At 39.8% G+C, this 21,570-nt stretch overlaps 1 protein-coding gene across 6 annotated transcripts in view; it reads right to left on the reverse strand.

Moving 5' to 3' along the window:
• MET (MET proto-oncogene, receptor tyrosine kinase) overlaps positions 1-15,380 on the reverse strand; it is a 111,435-nt gene extending 96,055 nt beyond the window's left edge. For all 6 annotated transcript variants that reach the window (XM_063100750.1, XM_063100751.1, XM_063100746.1 and 3 more), the window contains exon 1: positions 15,137-15,380. The gene's annotated coding sequence lies outside the window, so the exon portion shown is untranslated. The remainder of the gene's footprint in view (positions 1-15,136) is intronic.
• Between the last annotated feature and the right edge of the window lie 6,190 nt (positions 15,381-21,570).

Below are 21,570 nucleotides of genomic sequence, written 5' to 3' on the forward strand. Positions count from 1 at the left end.
AGAGACACTGACATTCAGTTATGCAGCACATGCTGCCATTCAATAAATGTAGCAACTATGCTTATTATCCTAAGTTGTGTTTGAGCCAGTTCTCATCAAAAATGAGGAAGTTGGCACAGTCCTTTGGGTGATACCACTCCAAATACCTGGTGACTGTTTTAATATCTTCTTATCTACAGTTTAAAGAGTGTTATTTCTTATTTTCCCACCTATTGGCCATCTTTTGGTTTTCCTCTGACCCCGTTTCAAGCTCTTGAAGTTCTTCTCAACTTGTCCTCTAAGACAAAGGCCACAGTAAGGGCCTCCCACACTAAGGAAGAAAAGCAAATGGGAACCATTAATTTACCACTTTACTTGCCGTATCCCCACTGATATTTAGCAAGTAAAGATATAGGATGTCCAGCTCAATTTGAATTTCAGATAGATAGTGAACAACACACATTTTTTAATGTATGTCCTATGAATGTATTTTATGTGACAATCCTATGTGTAAGCAAATGGAGAAAAATAAGTGCATAATCACCTTTTCTTTTTACTAACAGATCTCAGATTGGCAAAGATTTTGGCCTAACCTATTTATCTGTTGGAGTAGAACAGTTTTTTAAGGTTTCTGCAGTACCTACATATTGTAAAACTGCATGTACTTTTTTTTGGTGTTGTTGTTTTCCTGCTGTGTATCTAAAACATACTGTTTTAAAAGTGATTAGCAGGGTAACCTGTTCCTGACAGGTGGTTTTAAATATCATGTGAAGATATAACTCTTTTTTTTTTTTAAAAATGAAAGATGTACTGTGTATGGCAGCCTGCCACCCACATGCAATTTCTGAAACAGAAAAAGTACTCCTTGATTTGCATCATTGTATTTATAATAAACGAGCTTATTAAAAAGTTCAAATATAGGTGGCTATAGGAGAAAACAAGTTAAACTTGGTACAAGAATAATTTGCATATTTTACACTTAATGTTTTTCGGGGCTGCTTTAAACACTGTTTCTTGATCATTACACAAATGTTTCTTTGGAAGAGAGATAAATAGTGCTTTTATTCAGATCCTTATCCAATATTGCATCCTTTCTTCTAATAATCACTCAAAAAGTTAAAAATGACTAAATCTTAGCATAAGAAAAAGCCAACTGTGCATTTTCTAGTTGTAACATATGATAGGGACCATTGTCCCACTCTGATATGACAAGAGTAAAGATAAAAATAATAGAATGCCACTATATTCTCAACATTATACCTCATAAATTCATAATCTGTTAACAAACATCTTTGTCCTTTTATGAATGGTTGAAAGTACTCAACTTCTGGGAAAGAAGAATAAATGGACATTTGTTTTACCATTGTGCATATTGTAAAAAATGCTGTTCAGAAAATACATTGAACTGTCAGAGCCCTGACTGATAGACAGGCTTTTGCCCCATTAATAGATTGTATGTAGGTCAGACAAGAATGTTTCATTGCCCTTGAAAATGTGAAGGTTGAACTTCCCCAATGTTAAGAGAGTGCTGAGATGCTTGAAATCCTATAAAAGTATTTTTTCATATTTTTCAACCTAATGGATGGATGTAATTTTATAATTCAGATTGTGTAGAAGTGCTACCATATTTTGTTCAATTAATCCAGGAACACTGGATAACATAAACCCACTAATCACATTTAAGAAACATCTTTCTAAACATGTAAGTTAAAATAAAATAAGCCCAGCAACCTTTTCCAGTTGCATTCACATACAGGGTTTGAATAGGATAAACCTGGCTGTGCAGGCAGAATGTAAACCACTGAAGAAAGATATGTTGGAGAGGAAGCTGGCACATTACCTACTAATGAATCAGACATTCCCTCCCTTAGTGTTGAAAATGTCCTCGGCATAAGGCATGTTATAATTCCAAACAGGGGCAATGTACTCAGGATTGGATTTACGTAACTGATCAATCTCCATGGTGTTACCTAAAGCAGAAACCAAATGGCTGCAGTGGAATGTGGGTGGCGAGCGGACCCCATTCTCGTCACGGTGGTTGTCACACAGAGCAAGAGCAATCAGCATCCAGAGAAAGAGAGACAAAGGGGAGAGGCATGAGGTGCCAAAGGCCAGGCTCTGACCCTGAAACATAGAGTGGTGGAATGAGGCGAGTGTTCCTTGTGATGCTATTTCACTTAGCTCTGAATTTTCTTTTGTTTACACCTTAAAACCTTTCTTGGAAGTCAACGTTAACAAGAAGACTCTTTGGCACTGGAATGAACTAGGGTCTCTTTTTCAAGGTGAGTTTTCTTGGTACATGACATTTTCTTTTTCAGGCAAAGTAGAAAAGAACTGATAGAAATCATGGGAATACTGTGAATGGAAGCAACAGCCAATCCTAGCCATATTTTGTATAGACATGTGTTCCTTGCATGAATGTAATGCAATTCTAACAGCATTGAAAGAAAAATTAAAAGCATATAAATAACACTACATAGAGATCAATATGTCATCAGAAAATAGAGACCCAAACAAAACTTTCTACAAAAAAATTGTAAGTACTTTAAAATGAATAGAGAATGCCGAGCAAACCAATCTTTGTGAAAATAGGAGAGTACAGAAAAATAAGTGCAGAATCCAATTTCTAAAACTCAGTAAACACTCTGGGTCCTGGAAAAATCAATAAACCAAAGGTTAGGACAACTTAAAAACAACTATGCTCAGGATTGCATTTATATAACTGATCAATTCAAGGAAAAATAATTCAGGGCAGGCGTGTGTGTATATATCTGTATGGGTAGGGGGTATGTGTGTTTGAGGGAAGGAGTGGGAGAGAGAGAAACAGAAAGATAAAAGAGAGGGCAAGATGTTAAAAAAACACAATAACTTTTTCAATCATATAGGTGTTGCCCTTTGACTGGGAGTCTCACCTCCCACCTCACACTCTGAGGCTACACTGTAAGAACGTGTGCATGTCACTGGAGGAGCCCAGAGGGGAGAAGAGCCAACTATGCAGACAGAGAGGAGGCGAAGACTATTTCAGAGAGGGGATGTTACCTGAGCTGGGTGTTGCAGGATAAGTTGGAGTTGATCAGGCACAGCTGAGGCAGGGGACAGACACTTTGGGCAGAGAGGACTTACACACAGGCACCTTGGAGAGAATGTGCACCTTGTACAGGAGGCTGTAACTAGCATAGATGCTGTGTGGGTTGGGCTGGCAGAGGGCTTTGCTGGCAATGGATGAAGCTTGAAGGCTAGGAAGGGGACAATCACAGAAAGTACTATATGTCCTGCTGAGGGGTCTGCACTTCATCTGCAGCATGCATATATACATGTATATATATTTACACACACATACACACACACACACACACACAAAATGGTTGATCATGCAGTTGATCATCCCCACGGTTTGGGGCAGCGTCACTTCTTGCCTGGATTACTACAATGGTACAACAGCTATCCTCACTGGTATTCGCTCTTCATTCTTGCCCTGATAATCTGTTCTCCAAAGTACCAGAGATATCTTTCTAAACTGACAATCTGATTATGTCACTTCTCTGCTGAAAAAAAGGCCAACTCATTACCCAAGCTTAAAAGCCATGCATGATTCAGCTTCTCCCTAATTCTTCAGCCTTGCCTCTTGCCATCGTCCCATTAGAAATCTAGGCTTCAGCCACCCTGCCCTCCTTAAACTCTTGAAGCAAGCCATGTGCTCTCCCATTCTGGGTTTTAGCACATGTGGCTCCCTCTTTATGGAACACTCTGGACCTCAACTTCACCTGGACAACTCTTACTATCTCTTCAAGTCCCATCTTAGGTAACACTTCTCCTGGGAAGCCTTCTCTGGTGCCTCTCTCACCCTCAAGTAAGGGATTAGGAGCTCTCCCATGTGCTCATACATCAAACCTGCCTTCCCTTTATCTAGCCTTTGTCATGCTGAGTTATAATTTACTTATCTGCGTCTCCCGCTAGACTATGAGCTCCATGTTTAGCCTCTAGCATAGTGCCATCACGTGGCACCTGGTAAACATTTGTTGAATAAATGGATAATGGAAGGAATTAATACATGAAAGAATGATCCTTAGCAAAGATTCTAGCAGTATAGATAGAAAGAAAAGACTAGATTAGAAATATGTTAAAGAGATAAAATTTATGTAGTAATGATTCAACATGGATAGCTAAAAAGTTACTATCTTGGGTATCATAAAAACAAGGAAAATAGGCAGAGGAGACTTGGGGGCAAAAAAAATTAGTTCAGTTGGTACCTCTGAGCTGGTAGCGGCTGCTCATTCAACTGGAGGTGTCTATAAGGTAGCTAATAACATGGGGATGGTGATCTGGAGCAAAGAGAAAGTCAGAGATAGCAATTTGTGAGCCACTGGTCCATCAGTGCATTTGAAGTCAGTGAGGAAAGTGAGATCACTCATGGGCTTGTTGGGCATGTTCAATAAGTAGAAAACAGGAATTCAGATAGAACCCCAAAGAAGACCAGAATCTAAATTTTACATCCTAAAGGGTGAAAAGAAAAATTATAAGCAAAGAAAATGTGGAAAGGTAAGAGATGAAGTTCGAATAGTATTTCAGAAGTTAAAAGGAAACTTTCAACAAGTGAGAAGTAAGAGGTATAGTGTTAAATTCCACAAATGGGTCAAGTGGAATAAAAACAAGTGTCCGTCAGATTTGGCAGTGAGGAGGTTACCAGTGAGTAGAGCGAGGAACTTTCTCAGGAGTTCGGAACAGACTGCTTGAACTGAATGAGTTAAGGAATGAATGGGAGTGGACAAAGCAGAGAAAAATGAGTGAAAAATTTATTTTCAAGAATTCTTTATTTAAAGGATAAGACAGAAATAGGAGTGACTACTTTTAAGGTAATTGTGAATTCAAGATCCTATCAGGATGCCTGACATATGCTGTTTTATTTCTTTCTAGAAGAAGCAGCAAACTGAGTAAGGGCTGAATGAAAAATGATGAGAGAAATTTTAAAGATGGGAGGAGTTGGTGGGGGGGCAGGGTGGACAGAGCGAGGTGCTTGAAGACATCGGGAAGAACAGGATCAAGACCATAGGTTGAAAAGACCATTTTGTCCTTTGAGACAGAAGCAAGGAGGTAATAATGGTGACATGAAAACCACATGGGCTTTTGTTTACTCTCTGAAATGTAAGGGAAGATCTTACTCTGAGAATAAGGGGAGCCAAAGGGACTCAAGAGCTCAAGAAAATGGTGATTGTTTGGAATCACCGCAGTGGGCATGGGGGAAAAAGGGGACTAGAGACAGCAAACGGATTTGCTCGGAAAAGCAGATGCTGTGGATTGGTCAAAATGGGAAATGATCAAAACAAGAGTAAAAATTCACTTGAGGTAATACTTATCCTAATGCACAACGCCCATTCTCACTGCGTGTCCACACAGTCAGCAGGCAGATTTGGGAGTTAATGTGGTTACATTATTATCACATTTATAGTAAATTCCTTGTGATGTTTATATAATTCTTCAGATCTATGGGCCTTTATTAAGAGGAAATGCCAGCATTTGATTATTTTTATTTCAAAACCAGTTTGATTGAAATCTGCAAGGAATAACTTCAGAGAAAAGAAAACACATTGAAACAGATACTATGCTCTCTTTTCAATAAAGCCAACAGTCCAAAGATGTTAAAGAAATGAATCAGATTATAATGATCATCTTCCTCTGAAAATTAAAGCCCATTTAGGAATTGTGAGGGAGACTTGATCCTGAATAAGTCTAGTTATTCATTTAGAATCTTTAAGAACATTTGGAAAGTAATTAATCAGCTTATGACATAGATTCAAGGGCTGTCACTTTTCATTGTCATTAATGAAACTGTCTGGGGTTTTACTTGCACTTTTCTGATGATTTAACGAACTTTTTTTTTTTTTGGTTAGCTCTTTGAAACCAGAAGAATGTTTAAAATTACTGGTCCTTGATCAAAACCAGAGTAAAAAATTTGCTCGAGGTAATACTTATCCTAATGCACAATGCCAGTTCTCACTGAGTGTCCACATAGTCAGCAGGCAGACTTGGGAATTAGGTGGTTACATTATTATGACAACGCTGAGATTTCAATGTACAATCCAAGAATGTGTTAGTGAGACTGGAATAAAATTTAGAAGTATCTTAACTTTGACAAGACAGACAGGGAATTTTTTAAAAGTCCAAAATACATATTCATTACTTTTAGGAGGAAGTGTTTTTTTCCGTCAACAATCTCTTCTTTGGCTGCTTTTTTATAAAATTCAATAGAACTTAAAATATCCTACTCTTTGATACTCATTTAAAACAACTAAGGTAATATTTTAAACCCAAAGATTCACCACCTAGATGCTAAATGATTCTATTTGTTTGCTGTGTTTGTCTTACCCAGATATTTTGGACAGTGTAGCCACTGGTTAGAGCTGGAGGGATTCTTTCTGAATGAGGCCAGAGTCAGATGACAGCTGCTCACCTAAGACTCTCAGAGGAGCAAAAAAAGGACAGGAAGTGAAGGCAGGCTCTGATACGAGGTTTTCTCAAGTCTTTAGGTTACTGTCTGAGTTTGTGTTTAGAATATGAAAATGTAATTCCTATGCACACTATAGCATGAACTTTGTATAGTCAAAGCCCAAAGAAATGACCTCAGGATATACTTGAAGAAAGCTAATCTACCTCCACAGCAGATGATATCCAATAGGAAATGATTAGGGATATGGTTTTTAGGGCCATAAGTTTTGGTCCCAACAGTAATTTATACATTGCAATGAGCTGATATGCTAGAAAATGCTAGTGATGAAAATGGTGTAAAACATTTACAAATTTGTCTGTTTTTTCTTTTATTATTATGGTTTCCTCTGAGTAGATGGAATTTCATTTAGACTATTTGAAAGCAAATAATAGAATGCTTAGGACATGACACCGATACTCAGAATAAATGCTTTTTCTGCTTCTGCTACATAGTGCTGCTATTCTTACTGGTAGCTGAAGGTTAGGATAGACTAAGAGGCCTCATTTAGGACTGGACAGATGATACTCTATCTTCTTGGAGAATCAAGCCACATGTGACAGAATTTGGAGGAAGTTCAGACTTTGCTTACCATGTGCTCTTTTTCCTGTGAGCTTCTCTTTACTCCCCATTTTGATCCACTTTTTCCTATTTAGAAGGCAGGCAGGCTGATTCCTAATAGGACACTCTCCCTGTGACTTACAGTGCACCCAAGCCCACAACCCTTGAATCTATCCACCCGCACTTTCCCTCCCTTTGCCTCACTGATCTAATATCCCATCAAAACATCCAGGTCTTCTCCTTCATGATCTATTTTCTATATCTGTGGCATGAATTATCACAAAAAATTCCTTAAATTGAACTATATTTTTCCAAATGTACAAATACGGAGACATTTGTGTATTTATCAAGTTGTGAGACCTTTTAATTAGAGCTAAAAAATCACCTAAACATGAATACATACAAATACATTGATATATGATTATTACTGATGGTTTGGTTGACCACTGATAAAAAGATTAGGCATGTCTAAGCTACATGAAGAAGTTATTCCTTATACAGTGCTATTTATAATTAAATATCACAACAGACTTTAATGATGATTTATGTATTCAGTAAACTTTCAGGGTCACCTAACAGAATCTCCATTTCAAGACCATAACAACATAATTTTCCTTTTTCTACCCCCACCTCCACAAGATATAAGAAATTGCCAAATTCTGTCACCCCACCTGTCACACTAAAACAACACACTCTTGATCAGGAAAGATGTTCTGAGGATAAAATGTGCTGAGCAGAAATCCACAACACGGTATCAAGTAAAATCTCAGCGCTTGCATTTCAGAACTACACTGTCTTCAAAATGCTGCTTTAATTCTTTGAGGAGTTGCTGTCTCTAAAGGAGCCAGCTCTCTCATCACGTGCCTTTCAACTACACTTACAGCTACATATTTGTGCCAGTCCATATGGGAAGTCTAGTTACCAGAAAATACCCACTCACAAACAGGAAATCTAACCACAGTAAGAAGGTGTTTTTCTCCACACAATGGAGTACAAAGGTGTGTCATCCGTGTGCTTTGGAGCAAAACCCAACACCACTATTATTGTTGAGTATCCCCCCTCCCCCCTCCTATATTATGGCAACTTATGATTATAGCATTACGTTTTCTAAGCCTGTTTGAACTTGCTGCTCTTGATTATAGATACAAGCGACCTGCCCTTTTCTGTGCATAACTTTCAATCAGTAAGCATGTCAAGGTGGAAGGAAGGATGACAGAAATAGTAAAAGGGGAGAAAAAAAATCAATTTTCAGAAAGCATATGGTAACAACTGAATATTTAATCAAATTAGCCTCGAAATTCCTTCCTATTTTCAGCACTCTTTGCAAGGCAGTTGTTTCATGGTACAAAATGAATTTCAATAAATGTCATATATTTAGTTAGATGGCTTATTTTTAAAATTTGCTGAGCCAGGTCACTGACTCGGAATAGATCTTATTCCAAGACTTGACAGATGGATATTGATATTGAATAGAAAGACTGACATTAGCTGGAGAGTTCTGGGCAGAAGAAAAAGTTATTAACAGTCAACAAAATATTTACTGAGTACCTACTATGTGCCAGGATAAAACGATAAATATTTGGAGTTTATATTTATATTACAATAGAAAGAGGAGTTGTGTCAATATCATTTACTTGGGGTTAGTAAGGATTACAACTGAATACTACTGGTAAACAAGGTCTTTAAAAGTACTTATATTTTTCACATTGCATCATAAAATGCATTAGTACTCATTCAAACATCCATTCTGTCATGGCTGCAGGATTTCGACCTAACTTGGGTTTCTGAAGATGCAGTTTACTGATTCTTAGAAAAAACCAACTTCCGATTTTTCTGGAACAAAAAGGGCCTTACATGATTTCAAAGATTTCTTAGACATCAAAGAGCTTAGATGGACATACAGTTTAACGGGTAATGATTCAAGATTTAGTGAATCAAAAACACATGGATTGAATTTCCCTTAAAAGATCCCTAGGTTTAAAATTTAAGAGCTAAAATGCTGGTCTAAACACACTCTGGTTCCAAGCAAAGCCAAAATTTATTTTTAAAGCTAGTTTGAGTTGTCTTATGGATCTGAAACTTGGCTGGGTTTTCCTTTCCCACATGATTAGGCCCCAAAGGAGACAATCTACCTCTGCTAAACAAATTTACTCCACCTCTCTTTCTCTGACTTGTGAAGACTACATTATTTCAAAGGTCTCCAACTTTGAATGCTCTTCTCAATATTTTCAGTAAAATATTAAAAATTAGAAATCTTCCATGGTCTTATCGAACAGTTGGAATACTTTTTAATTCCTCAAGTCATTCTTTTAAAAAAAATTTTTTTAAATACAACTTCAAAATTGGACCTGAGGTTCTAGGTGCTGCCTTAGATTTCCAACTATCGGGGAATACGAGATCATTTCAAAACAGGAAAAGGCCACTGATCTTAATATGTGCACTGTTTCATGATATATTATTATATTTACATTTAAAATAGTAGGAAGAAATACAGTACATAATCTTCCTTTCTAACACAATGGCCTTCCGGAAGGCCGCTAGCCTGGGCATTTCACCGAACTTTCAGGATTAAAGGAAACAAGTTAGCACACAACCTGTGAGCTTTTATTCCTTTGGAAAAATAGATTGCAACACTGATCTGACTGCTTTTAAAAGGCACTGGAAACCAGCAAGGCAGTGCAAGTTTTGAATTTCAATGGCAGGGAAATAACAACGGATGAAGTTCAGGCAGATCCAAAAAAAAAAAAAAAAAAAAAAGTCAGCTAATATTCCAAAGGCAGAGTTTATCCTGAATCAGAGAACTTGGAAATAAAATTGACATATAAAAGTATGATGGATTCAAGTTTCAGAACATGATTGCTTCAGTTTAAGAATGAAATAACTAGATTATCCTTTAGATTAGAAATATACATAGCTTGATGCAGAGTACGTGAGTTGATGAGTTTAGAAAAATATGTATGTGCCAATAGTTGATGAATTATAAAATATCATTTTCTTTTTAAAATTGCTTAGATAATTTTCCAGAGGTGAAAAATCTAAAAATTCTAGAAATATAATATTTCGTAGAAGAGGTCCTGAGGCTCTCTGGCCATGCATGCTGCTGAATTGGACAGTACCTGAAAGTGCCACAGGGGACCACTTGGCAGGCACAGTCAAGGCCCAGACCGCAGTTGGGACCATCAGGAGCCAAATCTGGCCCGCAGACTTTTTGTCTCTCTAGGCTGTACAGTGTTTTGAAGATTTCTGGGAGATTTCTAGCTTCTCCTGAAAATTTGAAAGATACCACCATATGGTCCCATGCCAGTTCACTGGGCCTCCCAGCAACTCTGAGATGCCAGGCAGATGACTGTCCGCCTCTTAGGCAGGGCTTTTTCTAAGCAGTCTGTCAGTCCCTAGTGAAATGGTTAGTTTTCCTCATTTAAGTTACCTGCTCACAAAGCTTGATACAGGGTATAGATAGGGCATAAGTGGGAAGAAAAGAGGAAGAAAATCCAACACAGCAGCTTAAGACTAGAAAGGCAAAAGGAAGGAGAGAGAGAAGTGTACAGCAGACAGGGGCTGCACACTATCAGCCAAGAGCCTCCTTTGCCATCTCCAGATCTATGCCATGGAAGGGATCAGCGACAAAGGCCATAGGCATTACTCTCAAATCCCACTGGGCCAGGTTCACAGTGTGGAAAATAAGAAGGAAGGTTGTCTGAATGGAGCAATATCTCTGATCAAGGATGGAGTATGGGAATGGGACAGAGAGAATGCAGGAAAATACTATGGGTCTTTATCCATACCCCATAAACCAAAAGACGTGGGCCACGCCTATATATTTATCTTTGAGACTGTAGCTAACTGTGGAAGGAACTGTTCACACATCTCCCTAGAAGACCAGGGACTCTATGGGCAGCGGTGTAAGCTGTGCACTGAGCAATTCTAGAAAAAACAAGATGAGACTGGCACTCCCAAAGAGTGCTCCTGATATCCACATGGCTCACCCCCTTATCTGCTTCAGGTTCTAACTCAAAGGCCACCTTTGAAGCAAGGCCTTCCCTCACTTCACTACTGAATTTTTCAATCACTACTTCATCCCCTCTTATCCTTGACAGTCCCTATTCCTCTTTACCACTTTATTCTTCCTTGTAGCTCTTATCACTCACTACCTGACATTCAACACATTTTATTTATGTATGCCTTCCTCAATAGAATAGAGCATCATGAGGTCAGAGATTTTTATCTGTTTTATTCTCTACTGAAATGCAGAGTCTAGAACTGTGCCTGGTAGGCACTCAACAAATTATTCTGTGTGAATGACTAAATCCTCAGTCACATTCTTGGAGTATAGGAACCTGGCTTTCACTAGAACCTGTGATTCTCTAACCACATTTTATAATTGCAATCCTCTATTATATTAGGAAAAAAATATTTTTAAATTCAAACACCCATTATATAATTTATATGGCCCATAGGTTCTCATATAATTTCTATGGGCCCTATAGCAACAAAATTATTAGCAATTAAAATCAATAGGAGTAACCTGCATAAACACACTTGCACAAATTAACACAATCAAAAAGAATTATGTGTATCTGAGTATGGGATACAAAGTTGACTGTTTTTTATTTCACTGTGCTCACACCTCCTACTACAAATGTCACATATGTGATTTTTCCTTTAATTACTTTTTACAGCTTAAAACACTTTCTTCATTTTGTCCTTTGAAGAGCAAAGTAGTCAGATTTTACTGGATGTTTTTATTGAAACAAATCCCAAGGGGAATATACTAAACTGTTTAACACAGCTGAAGAGATATCTGAGAACGGACTTTCTGATAGAAGGATAGATTACAAAATTACTCACAGGTCTTAAACTGATAGCAGGAGCAGAATACCCCACACATATGAATGAAGACTTTTCTTGCTATGACTTACCACAAAAAAAGAAAGAAAAAAGAACTGGAGGAAGAGAAGGTGAGAAAAACTCTAAGGACTAGAAATGTAATACCCATCATTTATTATTAATTTAAGGATCCCAACCTATGCTTCAGTGGAAAATGCTTCCAATAGTTAACCTTTGGTTATGGTTGTGGAGAGGTGCTGTGGTGCTATTGGTAGCATGGGGCTAGTCTCAGCTCACAGAACATGGAGATGTTCAGGTATTAATATCGACCTTGCCTATCTTGTAAGGTTGTAGTATCAGAAAGATGCACAAGCAGCTTGAAAATTTTAAGGTCTTTAAGTTCCAATCTTTTGATTTAAAAATTTTTTATTATTTAATAGCAAATGAGATGATTTCTAAAGTTGTATTTCTTATGTGAAGTCCTCTTAATAATTACAGACTTGGGTTCCATTTTATATGTGTGGTGTTTATCTGCATATCTAGATTGTAAACTCTTCAAGGGAAGAGATTTAATTTTTTCCTTTTTTTTTTTCAATGCTCACCTGGTACCCAGCACATATGATACTCAACGTACAGTTCTTAGCTATTTGTGGTGAGGCAGATGTGGGCTTGGCAGCGACTCAGTGTCTTGTTAAGAACACGGAATCAAAGTGATCCTGAATTGACATTAGTCAGTATACCTATCACTTATTACTGAGAGGTGACTATTTATTTTGCACTGAGCAAAGCCCATGAAGAAACTCTGTCCTGAGGGCTCGGTGTCAAAGACACGAGTTTCAACATACACTGGCCAGGAAGAAGAGGCTGACTCCCTGGTACTCGTGTTTCTGTCTGTATTTCCTCCCCTTAAAGGGGCACAATTAGGGAAATTGGGTATCCCATGAACAAACACAGCTGAGCAAGGAAAGTCTTAGGGACAGGGGGAAGAATGCATAGGTAGCTCTGGAGAGAATCACTAGGCCCAATGTCAGTGAAAAAGAAACCAGGAAATTGGACTGGAGAAATAAAGGCATAGAAGACCTTGGCAGCAGCTCTAAGACATAGGAAAGGGACGAGGAGGAAGGGGTAGAGAGATGAGAGGTGAACTGAAAGTGTGAGGATCTGCACCTCACCACAGTGTGTCACCCCATGCTCTGGTGTAGCCACCCAGAGAAAGTATGTGTCCTGAGACGATGTTAGCCCTTTTGAGTTACTCACTTTGTTTTGAGATGACCGCATTTAAGAAAAAGTTTATTTGAGATTCTACAAATTTGCAAAAGGAAAATTAGACTAATGCTGTGTTGAATGTTTTTTTTTTAACCAACAGCTAAGAAAATTGATTTTTGAAATGTATTTGTTGGTCTACCCCTCATTAAAACAAATTTTTAAAAAATTTCAAGATTAATGTGGGGCATATGCTTATATAGTCTTAGAGGAATTTATAAAATATGGGTATTTCTCTTGCTTAGAAAACTGTCATTTTATGTTACTGTAGGTTTAAAGGTTATGAGAATATTAGTTATGAACTTTCATACTGACTGGCTATGGTTAATCTAGTACACTTTTTTTTTTCATTCAGATAAACCTCATCCACTAATTCTGAAAACACACAGTGTACATCTAGTGTAAACCCCTACTGGGATGTATCAAGAACAAAGCAATCTTTGAAAAAGCAGTAGTTGGCAGATCATCCTCTATGCCATAAATTCCATCATGCTAAAAGCAAAATACATTTAAGTTAATAACTATAGTTTATGCACTGTTAAGTGTGAAAAGTGAACAGAATTTTTTAAGCACCCATATATTTTATAGGCCAGCAGACACATTTTTGGTACTACAAAAAAATCTCTTGGGATATGATGTAAATTTTACCTGTGTTATTCTGCAGTTCAAAAAGAATGAACGTTGAATACACCACAGACTAACAATGATTGGAAGCAAAGCACCTCACTTCTGTTCCATTATGGAAGTTTACATGTTCAAAACAAAGTGCAAAAACTTAGAGCTAGGAAGGAAAGCTATATACCTGTAAATAACCCAAGCACCACTTACACTGTTTACATAAAAGCACAATTTATGCCCCTGCAGCACAGAGAAACATGATGTACATCATTTTCAGATCCTCATCATGCAGAAAAAACTCATTAGTCAGCTATAATAGTTTAGCTATAAAGGAAAATAATGTTTTTCTGAATCCATCTGCACGGCAATATGCATGCGCCTGGCTGATGGAAGCAACAGAATAAGCCTCCACCCAACGCTACAAAATGTGAACAATCTTCTTAAAATTCAGAAGAGGGTCCAGATAGACTATATTCTTTCCAGTGTCAGTTTTTACAATCTTCTCATATTCATCGACCATCTTAACTTGGCAATTAAAATATCTTGGTATTTTGCCTAAGAGAGTTGACAATATTTCATTCTGCACAAGGGCTCCTTTGTACATAAAACTGTGATAAGGTAAAATACACTGGGCAACTATTCATGCGTTAGCCACTAGAACCCTCTCCAACTGCCAAATTAGCAAATGCTCTTTTAAAACGTAAAAGGTATGAAATTGGGAGCCGTACTTTGGAGTAAATTCTGCACCGGCAATACAGTGAAAGTACTTCACTGGTGTTTTAATCATTGAGTAAGCACTAGTCCCAGCCAGACTGCCCGACCTCTGGTTACAATCTGTTTCACCTAAGAAGATAGATGTCTTCCACAGAGCCCCGGCAAAGAGATAAGGTACGATTGAAAATGATGGATCACAAGCCCTGTGTGTTTGCCAGAAATGAAGAATTCAGACCTTCGCAGAAACACCTGCCCCTGGGAAAGACCCCCGCATAATACAGATAAAGCAGGGGTGGGAACAAGGAAACTGCTCGGCTCAAACCTTGCCGGCTGCATCACCCTGGGACAGAATGACCGGATCCCTTTTGTAAGGGCTGAGTCAGATCACAGCCTTGAAACTTGCCGGGCCATAACAGTCACACACCCTCCGCTGCCCCAGCGCCCCTCTCCCTCCTGCGTCATACAGGTGGCCGGCAGAAGCCACCCCCTAACACGACAAGCCGCGTTCTAGTTTCCACCTCCCCCCCCCACCCCCGGCCACCTCCCTTCAGTTTCTGAAGCCCCTAAGGTCTCGCCCACTTCTTCGATCTTGCCCTCTGGAACGGCAGTCCCGTCTCTTTGGGGAACAAAGAAAGCAGAAGCGCTGGGCCAGGGGTCGGGTGCGGGATCTGAGGGGGACTGTAGTTTTTTTACCTTGCGGTGGTGGCCGGGAACCGGCCGAGAAGAAGTCAGCGGCGCCGGGACCACCCGCGCGCTCCGCACCTCCCGCCTCCTCGCAGCGAGTCAGCTGTCGCCCCGCATCTGGCTCTCGCCCTCCAGCCGGCTCCGCATCTGCTCACAAAGCGCTCGGGGCGTTGCGGGCGGCGAGGGCCTCCGGGTCACCTGCGGCCGGGCCGAGCCCGCCCCGCCCGCTCGCCTGCCCGCCCGCCGGCCAGGCTCTCTCCGCCCCTTCCCACCCGCGCGCTGCCCGGCCCGTGACTCAGCCGGGCATCGGCGCGCGCGGCCCGGGCGCGTCCAGGCGCGAGGCACCGCGAGGCGACCGCACCGAGCGCCCGCCTGCGCGCCCCAGCACGTGTCTGTCTGTCTCGCGCGCGACCCGTCCGTCTCGTCCGCCGGTCCGTGGACCGCTGAGGTGCGGACTGGCACCACCCAGAGGGGGAAATCGGTCCCCGCCCTTCCTGCCGCCCGAGCGCCGCGCCTGGCCCCGCGGGGGTCGCGTTTCCTCCCGCCCCTGCCCCGCCCACGACAAGGTGAAACTTTCTAGGTGAAGAAGTTTCCTCGCCCTGACTGCGCTCTCTCCTCCCCTCCGTTCAGGCGGTCTGAAGTTAGCACAGCCGCAGATAAGCGGGACCGAGTCTCCCCCTCCTGGTGCTGCGGCGCTGAGGGTCACCCGCGCGCGCTCTCCGCGCAGCCCCCGCGCGCTGGGCGCGGGAGAAGCGCGAGGCTCTGCCCTTAGCCGCTCCCACGTCCCCCTTTGCGGCAGGCTGGGCACTCACCCGGGTGGAGAGGGATTTGTGCCCCGCAGAAACAAGGAATTCATTGTCAGAGAGGGAGGTAGGAGTGGATAGAAGAACTGTCCCAATGATTGCATTATGCAACGATTATCCCCTACTATGATAACTCGGATTTCTGGAAGGAAGAACAACAGAGTTTAACCCCAAGGAGACTTCAGTTTCTTCAACTTTTTTCATAGACAGAAACAGGCTGATGAAATAACCAAATAGCCAAATAGCCAAATAGCAATGAACAAGCAAAATAGAACAAAGGTTTGATTCCTGAATGTTGAAATCTCATGTTTTTTTAAAAAAGGTTTTGGGGCTTTGGTGAATTGTATTGGGATTAATAATTGTGTTAGAATGACTTTATATTTCAGGTGTAAAAATTGGCACTGACCTATAAGAGTAAACAAACACTCAAAGATAATAGGATCTAAAGAACAGCACTGCTTGCCTGTTAGAACTTAAGAGTTCTTTCCACCTCTATAAGGGCTTGTTCAATAGTGGCAATTTATAATGTCCCATGGATCTGTCAGTTATTGACAATCATGGTACAAAATAACAGTTACTATGCAAGTTCAGATATTATTTACTAAAGAATAAAAAATAAGAAAATAGTAAAAATGGCTATCATTTTCCAGGAGATTGCTATGTGCCAGGCACTTTAGCAGAGACTATAGAGTGATTTCAAGCCTCAAAAGTGATTATCTCATGATTCCCCAATGTTATGGAAAAGGAAAGTTCCTGTTAGATTATTAGAGTCCTGCAATGAACCATTTTGCAGATGAAGAAATTGAGTCCTTAAGCATTCCTGGAAGGGTCACATGCTGGTTAATAAGAGAGGAAAGGCTAGAACCCAGCTCCTAAGTCCCAATCAGGTGTCCTTCAGGCCAGGCCAAGAGGCCTCAGCAGGGCAAGGCTAAGTAAACAATGCAGCCCTGCTGAAGATTTCCTGATACTGCATGGCATAATTTGGCAATGACTGCAGTTCATTTTGAAAATGCTAATTTACTGGTTGTAAGGCACCGGGCCTATTTATGGACAGATCAATTATAGATTTTGAGTTCAGTAAGAGCTTTCAATAAAAGGTGAATAAATTAATGAATTTACACATACACGCACATGCACACACTACTTGGCCGTCATTGTCTAAAGGAATGATTAGAGTGCTGTTTCTATTTCCTGGTTTCCATAGCGATATGTTAACTGGATTTTTAGATTGCATTATGTAGTTGCCTTAACAGGTTTTCTAAGCTTGAGTGCCATGATAAAAATATAAAAGAAAAAAATTACAATTAAAGTGTAGAAAGACCAAGAAAAGCCAATGCAAACTGGAAAATAAAATAGATAATAAATGCAAACAGCCTATTGTATATTTTCAGCACTGAAGCTTCCTGGTTTCTAGTTACTGACAACTTTCAATCCAATTTTGAAACTATATTGAAAATTGTCATTTTGACTTATTAACCATAAACAGGTAACATTTTATAAAAATAACATAACTAAGAATAGCATAACTAAAAGCATCTAAGTGTGTGAAAGTCAAATAATTAATTTTTACACACCACCTAGCTGGGTTTGAAAAGGGTTCGATGAAATTTCACGTTTTTGGAAATGGGTGGAAGCAGATAATTTAAAAAGATAATAGGAGTTCTAGGATTCAATTCTGGTTTTATAGCAACCTTTAATTGTTGCTGTGTAGCTTTCCTGGGGTCCATGACATGGGTGACACAATGTATGATGAAGTTCTGCTGGTATTTTCCTAACCAAACCCTTGTGGCCCACACTGTTGGCTGGCTAAGCCAGCACCTGTTCCCAACCATATTTTCCCTTCCCTGCCTCCGCTCTTGGGGCTGGAGGAGGAATACTTGCTTTCCCAGACCCCTTTGCAGCCAGACGTGGCCATGTGAAACCATTCTGGCAATTAGGTAGAAGCTGAAGTCCGATGGGGCCTTCTGGGAAAGGGTTTAGTTTACTGATTAAAGGGACCTAAAAAGCTAGTGCCACCTCTCCCCTTCTTGAGTTCTTGATTTCATATATGATGTCCAAGGGAGAGCTAGCCATCTTATGACCATGAGGGGAGAAGTTGGTGCTGACATTGTTGAGTTATATCACCAATGCCAGTAGACACCTGCTTCCAGATTTCTTTTGTAGGAAAATACTTGTCCCAGACACTGTTAACTGGGGTTTCTGTCACCTGCTGCCAAAAGCATGCAAAACAGATATACCTCTCAAATGGGAAGCAAAATGTCTCCAAGACTGACTTTAGCATTAGACAAGAGTCTGGGTTTTAGAACCAGACAACCTGGGTTTCAAACCCAGCTCTGCTTCTCGCAAGCATTGTAACTATAGGCCAGTGAATTAAACTCTCTATGCATCATCTGTAAAATGGGGATAATAATAGGGTTATTGTGAGGATTAAATAAGTAGCTACAAGTAAAGCACGTGGGACAGTGTTTGGTTAAATACAGGTGGTCAAAAGGCATGAGCTATCCTTATCCACATACTGTGGATAGCACATAATGCTAAACTATGGACAGGATCCCTCTATTAACCTTGAGATGGGCCTAATGGCAGCTCGGTCAAGAGAACAGCCACCTCCTGCTCTAAACATGCCATATCCTTTCTGCTTTCCCTTCAGCGTTAAAATTTGGGTCTTCGAAAGTACTCTTTAAGTTCATTTACATGGTGCTGTTTTTGAAATAAAAGTGAAAGCAATCTCCTTAGAATAGGGACTTCATGCTTGCACGCTTGAATAGGGCCCACAGACATATGCAGGTGCACAGAATGTTTTTTAAAAGTTTGAATAGAGGAGGACAGAACCTAGGTTCTGCAGTTTTGCCATTGACTTACTGTCTTCTCCTGTACTACACCCTGTCCGCCTCTGATCTTGATGTCACTTTCTCCTATAGGCATTAGGAGTTGTGATCCCTGCCTTAGAGTATTTATTCTGGGATTCTTTCTCTCTCTCTGCTCTTCCATTTCCTCCTGCCCCAACACTTCTATGACTGTGCCTATGGAAAACATCTCCACAAAAAGACAATAGAAGAATCCAGGTGATGGCTCCTCATATCATTTCTGTGGTCAAATAAAATTTGGAAATGTAGGACTCCTTTTAGAAGCTCATTATGCACATGAGAAGATTGAGGTTTCTGAAAATGCATGCAGAAAAGCAAAACGGAACAAAGACCAAAAACCCTTCTTGACTCCATTTACTCTACCATCTTCTTAACTTAATTGACCATAGAATGCTTTTTCTCCTCTTAACATCTTTGGTGTAATTTCCTATAAAATTAGTTTTATGGATAACACACTCTGGAAAGCCTTGAGTTAAAGAATGGAAATGCAAGCTACACACGGTTAGAGCTGGGCACTTTAAATATGAAGTTTTTTATGTTGATTTGTATTGGTCATTTACTTGCGGCTAGGCTCTCTAAAAATAAATATGCAATGTTAAGTAATCTAAAAATATGGCTGAGCACATTCAATATTGAGGACAAGTACAAGACTGCTAGGCTACAAGCTAAAGGTATCACAAATTTAACCAGAAGACCTAGTGAATTGTAGACAGAAAAACTGAAAATAAATGACCATCTCCAACAGGCAGCTGCAATTTCGTAAGTGATTTGATTCATTTTCGCATCCAGCTTATCGCCTGTCTCCTAAAATCAGCAAAGGTGTAATGTATTTATCTCTCACTTATTAAATGTCTACCATGTATCTGTTACGTGTTTTGAGTTCTACTTATGTCCTCCTAACAAAACTCTAGAATAAGTATCATCTTTCTCATTTTACATCGAGGGAAATGAGGCTCAGAGAGATCATGGAACTTCTCTAGGGTCACACAACTGGCCTAAGTCTGTCTCTTTCCAGAACAACGGCCCTTCTCATTGCAATTATTACAAATTGTCTCTGGTCCTATGGTGAATGATGCAGTCATTTAACTTGGAGCAGCAGAACTTAAGGCTTCCTCTCATTTTCCTTTCTTCTCTGTTCACAGAGTTGGCCACAATTTAAGGCACGGCTGCTTCTCTGCTTGCTTGATCCCTGGGGACTGATGTTGCAGTGCGTAAGAAGGTGGTGTCACCCCCTACAATGTCCATCTGCAAAACTCTGCACAGCTTGGAGCAAGGGTCCTGGGCAGTCAGGGTTTCCTAGATGGTGGGTTGTAGGTGGATAGGACCAAGACTTCCAGGGGGTGGAAAGGGACTGAAATGCTCTTTCTCCCATGCCTCTCTTTTTACAACCCCTGAGCTGTCCTTTGGGAATATAGGGAATGTGGGGAAAGAAAGGTAAGTACCAGATGACAGAGTCAGGAGTCCTAAGAGAAGGTCTTTAGGAGAGTCTCTGTGCTCTTTGAAGATGATCAATTAAGGCCAAGACTTCCAAAGAATCCTGGACGGCTGCTCCTGTAATTCTTCCTCCTATCAATACCTCCTTCCCTAAACCATGTTTATTTATTTTTCTTTTCTTTTTCTGTCTTTTACCTTGTGGTAAATTGGTAAAAGCATTCTGGGAAGGAAAATTTTCATTTTTATAGAGCGCAGTGTAGTATTATTTCTCAATTAACTTATCCATTCCATCAGTTAATTTAAACTTTGGCAGTAATACAAATGGAGTAGCCTATCTTGGGAAATAATGCACCAACAAAAATAAGCGTGCTCCCTTCATTTATTAGCATTTTTTAATGGATGGACTTTAATAAATGTGTCTGTGAGTGTGTGAGTTTGTGTAATTAGGGTGATTTTAGGTTTCCCCGCTAACTTCATGAGTACCTTAGCAATTAACCCCTGTGGATCAGTTTCTTCAGCTATGAAAACAGTTCCAAAATCTGATGAAAATGATTTAAAAAATATTAAGTGCCAACCAAAACTTTATTGAAACTGGTCCATTTAGAGCAAATATAGCAAACAATTTACTAATTATATTGATTGTAAGGGGGCATTATATTAGAAACAAAGCTCTTCAGTGTATGGTTCTTATTAACTGCCACCTTGTCTAAATATGATAAAATTCTTTTTTCTATTCCAGTATGAATGATTTAATAATGATCTTAGGGATAGTATATTTGGTGAGTCCAAAAGTAAATTAGGCAATTTAAAAATGACTACAAAATTTAACAGTTTAAGAGGGAGTATATAGGTCTTGCTGGCATTAAAAAATGATAGACTGTTTGAAGGGTTTGATTAGAATCACTGTTACTATTACACATGACTAATTTAGTCTGAAATATAATAAAGATGATTATGTTAAAGTGCTTTCCAACACTTTTGCATTGGCCAGAGTTCGACCTTTTGTTTAACAACCTTAGAGTCTAAACATATTGCTATTAATACATGTTCAAAACACATAGAAGAAACAGCAGTAACTCTGGATTAACCTTGGTTTGCTGATGAAGTATTAAAAAAATAAGAGCACAGACAAACTGTGACCAGTCAAGGGTCATGCTCAGAAAGTTGGCAGTGATGCAGACTGCTTAGGACTTCCAGTTCATTGGCTTATTATAAACATTCCTGCTTTTACATACAAAATCCAGCAAAATCCAACCGAACAACTCCTGAGAGGCAATTGCAAACTAACCTCTAGATGAAATTGTCACATCTGATAAAATCATCTGCAAACTTTCAGGCT

Source organism: Cynocephalus volans, chromosome 6 (genome assembly GCF_027409185.1).
Source record: "Cynocephalus volans isolate mCynVol1 chromosome 6, mCynVol1.pri, whole genome shotgun sequence".
Lineage (NCBI taxonomy): Eukaryota > Metazoa > Chordata > Mammalia > Dermoptera > Cynocephalidae > Cynocephalus > Cynocephalus volans.